Raw genomic sequence first — 5,286 nt, forward strand, 5'->3', positions numbered from 1 at the left:
AACCAGTTTTGTTTACTGTTGATGTGTTCAATGCTCAGTAGTGTGTAAATGTGTTCCTGTATAGTACGTATTTCTCCAGCAATGGTCATGTGGGGACATACATGATGGTATTTTGAGAGGTAATCATTGAAGTCGGACATCACTGAAGGCCTAGGTTGGAAACGCACAGCCCGCCACTGCTGTATATGCAAGGGTGGATTAGAAGTGTGTTGACACTTAAAAAGTGATTTATGTCATTGATAAAACTTTCGGCGAATCAAAACTTAAGAAATTGTACCGGAAAGTTAATTACTTTGAAGTCGACAAATAAAAACGCAATAAACAGGGACGGAAATTTGACTCGGCAAATGTAAACCAAACAGCGTTTTGACACAGAGAAGGCAGGGTCGGTAAAAAAAAAAAAAAAGAAAATGCGCAAAAAGACACAACAAGTGTGTTAACGCCAATACAGTGGTTATCTACTATAAAAACGTTTGATATTGTGCGGCCCCATATAACGCAACGTTTTACATAACGCGATCTTGCCGTGGACCCCGAATATTTGCCCATTTTTTTCCACCATAGTCAATCGCGTTTTCTTTCCCAAAATGATCGTGTATTTACAAACTTACACAGTAAGTGTTCATGAAAATCTCCAAAAAAGGAATAAAAAAAAACAACTTAAATTTTAATAATTTTTTCGACCTAGTGATGTCCAAAGCCACTGGTGGATTCTGTGATGTGGGAGCACAATCCACCTTTCATGTTATGTCACGTGGAGGCACTCTCCACTGAGCAGGGTTAGGCAGCCAAGCTACGTGCATAACTTTTGTTAAAAGAAAAAGGTAAAAAATAAGGATTTGTATATAACGCAATCTCGGGAGTAACATGATCGGTATTTTATGGACCTCAACGACTGCGTTATAGAGAACTTTGTGTTGTGTGGGTCGCATGGTGATGCGCGTGTCGTTCTTCCAAGATGCAGCAGGAACTCCGGAGGCAAGGTGCAGGTAAGACAGTGATTTATTGTCCATAAATCAGTCAACGTACCAACAAACAAAACAAAGCAAGCATGCCGATAGCACGGGGAGCTAAGGCGAAACTTAGCACAGGAATCAAAAGCATGGTTGACAAACTTAATGTTGCACGAAGCAAACAAGAAAGCCAGACAGTGTGTGGCGAAAAACAGGACTAAATAGCTCTCTGATTAGTGCCTGGGAGCAGGTGAGCGTCCCGAACACTAATCAGACGCAGGTGAAAATAATCAGCACCCATGACAACCAAGAAATACAACTAAGGGAGTCTTAAACTAAAACAAAACATTATCTGGGGAATAAATCATCACAGTTTGAGTGTATACCTGTCAAATGAGCAAAAAAAAAAGCTAGCATACTAACATGCTAAAAGTTAACATGTTAACATGTTAGCACGTGTGAAATAACCAAATATTTGACGAAGAGGCATATGCCTGTAAAATGAGCTAAACATGCTAGCATGCTAACATGTTAACAGTTAGCATGCATAAAGTCACAGGGTGTGTGTATACAGTAATTACTTTTTTATTCATATTAATCAAAATTTTGAAATTTGGATTAATTATAAATAATCACGTATAGTTAAAATTACTTTAAGGAAAGACCCCGATATTTGTATACAAATGCAATTTAAATGTCAGGATGTCAACCTAGTAATGATTTTAAAATGTTTTATTTGAATGCTTGTCATTTATTTGCACAAAACTTGCTAACAGTTTTAGCTTAAGTTCTTTCAGGCTGAATTTTGGAGTGAAATTTTCCAGTGAGCACACCAGTCCGAGTCTCCTCACTCATTTTGCAGTTCCCCTTTAAGGTCAAAGAGCTTGTGTGCTCAAAATAAATTGCTTGAATAATTTAAGTGTGTACTTGATTAATGCGATAACTCATGTGGTTAATTACAAACAAATTAACTTGTTAATATTCACAGCCCTATTAAAAAGATACCATGTTAAAAGTTAGCATGTGTCCAGTAACTAAATATGATTATTTAGCTGTATATAACGCGGTAGAAAATGGATGGATGGATAGAGGGTGTATTTCTGCAAAATGAGCCAAAAAAAAGCTAGCATGCTAACAGTTAATGTGCTTGTCGTCACAAAATATTTGACTCTGACATGTATACCTGCAAAATTAGCTAAAAAGCTAATATGCTAGCCGTTCAAATGTTTAAAGTAACACAATGTATGACTCTTTAGTAAGTCTCTTCAATATGAGCTAGCATATTTACATGCATCATGTAACACAATATTTGATTCTGAGGTGTATACATGCAAAATTTGCTATAAAAGGCTAGCGTGCTGACATGCATGAAGTTACAAAATATTGAATTGCAAAATTAGCTAATAAGATAATATGCTAACAGTCACAAACTACTTGATTTTGAGGTGTAGAGCTGCAAAATTAGTTAGCATGGGCGAAGTACCAAAATATTTGACCCTGAGGTGTATACCTGCACAATTGCCTAAGATGTTGGCACGCTAACAGTTAGCTTGCACAAAGTATAGAATATTTGACTTTGAGGTGTATGCAAGCAAACAATATTTGAAAATAGAAAATGATGATTGTCCTGAATAGGTGGAATGTTTTGATGGTGGGATGGTTGAAATGTTAGAGAAGTAGGCGAAAGAAAATGTCGGAAAACAGTGGTATTGAAAAGTTGGAATTACGGTACAATTAAAGGGAGCATTTTTGGAACTTTGAAACTTTTTGGTTTGCGTGTGCAGGATGAGTGGAATGTGTTGACGGTGGAATGTTTTGAATTTGGTTGGGAAATGTGGCCTTTTAAAACATTCTCCATCAATTCCAATGTGTAAAAACGTCCCTGAAAATGTGGGACTTTTTGGGAAGAAAATAGTAGCACGTATGTCGAAAATGGTTTGAATGGGATGAAAAGTGTGGGAGAAGAACGCAGTGCAACGTGAACTAGTGTTTTTAGAATTACATATTTTTTGGTGTAATTTTAAATGAATAAATGCATGTTTACACTGTGGAATGATTATACAGTTAAATCTGGTATTCATAATGTTAGTCAACATGACATTGTTGCCATTTTTATTTAGGAATGAAGTTGACTGAAGTTGAGATTTGACCAAAACAACTTAGAAAAATATGTAATTTTTTTACATACACTCTTAACACCCTGACAACTTTTGTGTCCTGACATTCTTTAACTGGGTTGAAAATAATTGTTCAGTGTAGGGTAGTATCGCAATACTAATGAATCATATTCGGTACTATAAAATTAAAAGTACCGGTCTACCACCCCCCGTTTACGGAGTACTTACAAGCAGACACAGTTTGTAGATAGAAAAGGGAGAATGGATGCATTTTGGCTTAAAACTAACGATAAAGGTGAAGTTATAACACTGAAACGCCCTTAGGAAGAGGTGCTTTAAGACATGGCTAGCTAACTAGCGGCTAAAGTCCATCCGCCGTCGGCAGTGTTTTAGCTACTTCTAAATCACTAATCCTGGTCTCCATGGCGACAAATAAAGTAAGTTTCTTACAAGTATCATCCCTTCAGGACGAGTAATAGCTAAACATGCTTCACTACACACCGTAGCTCACCGGCGTCAAAATGTAAACAAACGCCATTGGTGGATCTACACCTGACAGCCACTGTAATGATACCAAGTACAATAGCGTATCTAGTTGATACTACTATGATTACGTCGATATTTTTTGGCATCACAACATCTTCTTTTGTTTAAAAAAAATGTATATTATGTTTATAAACTCAGGAAATATGTTCCTGGACACATGAGGACTTTGAATATGACCAATGTATGATCCTGTAACTACTTGGTATTGGATTGATAACCACATTTGTGGTATCATCCAAAACTAATGTAAAGCATCCAAACAACAGAAGAATAAATTATTATTACATTTTAACAGAAGTGTAGATAGAACATGTTAAAAGACAAAGTAAGCAGATATTAGCAGTAAAAGAACAAGTAGATTAATAATAAATTTTCTACCACTTGTCCTTAATAATTTTGACAATAGAATGATAAATGACACAATATGTTACTGCATATGTCAGTAGACTAAATTAGGAGCCTTTGTTTGCTTACTTACTACTAAAAGACAAGTTGTCTTGTATGTTCACTATTTTATTTAAGGACTAAATTGCACAAATAAACATATGTTTAATGTACCATAAGATTTTTTGTTAAAATAAAGCCAATAATGCAATTTTTTGTGGTCCCCTTTATTTAGAAAAGTACCGAAAAGTGTCTAAATAATTTTGGTACCGGGACAACACTAGTTCAGTGTATTGTTGACATATGAAATTATTTCAAATAAAAACATGACAACAATAATGAAACAAACCCTCTTAGGAACAAATCAGTCCAGATTAACACAACCAAAGTAAGGCCACAAATAGAACAAAACATTACCTGAAAGGACAAAAGTGCAGAACTCATACAGTGAGTAAAGAGTAATAATTAAATATTATCAAGTTCTCAATCGTGTTTCAGGCCACGTAATCTTTAAAGAAATGTATTTGAAATTACATCTGTTAGATTTTTTTGTCTTCCCGGTATTTTATTTTGAAATAATCCTCATGTTATTGTGTGTGGTTATGATAAACCAGCATTTTTTTAATTCAAATGTTCTTTACAAAGCTGTCCTCTGTCAAATGGTCAAATGGTGTTCATTTCTGTTCATTATATCTCGGAAAAGTGACGGGATGATACATTTTTTCTCGTGCTTGTTGGTCATAAAAAGGCTCTCCGACAGTTTATACCATCATTAAAAAGTCCCATTTAAATAACAGCAGACTCTAACTCTGCTAACTAACAAATACACGAATGAAGATACTTAGTCTAAAAAAGCAATATGTGTAATAAGTGTCAGGAGTTTTATAAAACATCAGGTCAGCAGTTGTGACCTTGACGGGCCTGACAGAATGGAGGTCGTCATGGTAACGGTCGGTCGGCAACCCCTGCACCTCTCATCGCTTCCCACCGCTCCTCACTGCTTCACTGCCAATTTGATTGGATGCACAATTGAAATGTCATGCCTGAGTAACACACACACACACACACACACACACACACACACACACACACACACACACACACACACACACACACACACACACACACACACACACACACACACACACACACACACACACACACACACACACACACACTCACTGGACTAACCAGACGGAAACATGGAGGTGAAAGAACAGGGCACATCCAACGGTTCCAAAATGCGAGAAACCAGAGACAACAGTAATGCCTCAAGAGGGATGGAG

This window comes from Entelurus aequoreus, linkage group LG15, assembly GCF_033978785.1.
Source record: "Entelurus aequoreus isolate RoL-2023_Sb linkage group LG15, RoL_Eaeq_v1.1, whole genome shotgun sequence".
NCBI classification, from domain to species: domain Eukaryota; kingdom Metazoa; phylum Chordata; class Actinopteri; order Syngnathiformes; family Syngnathidae; genus Entelurus; species Entelurus aequoreus.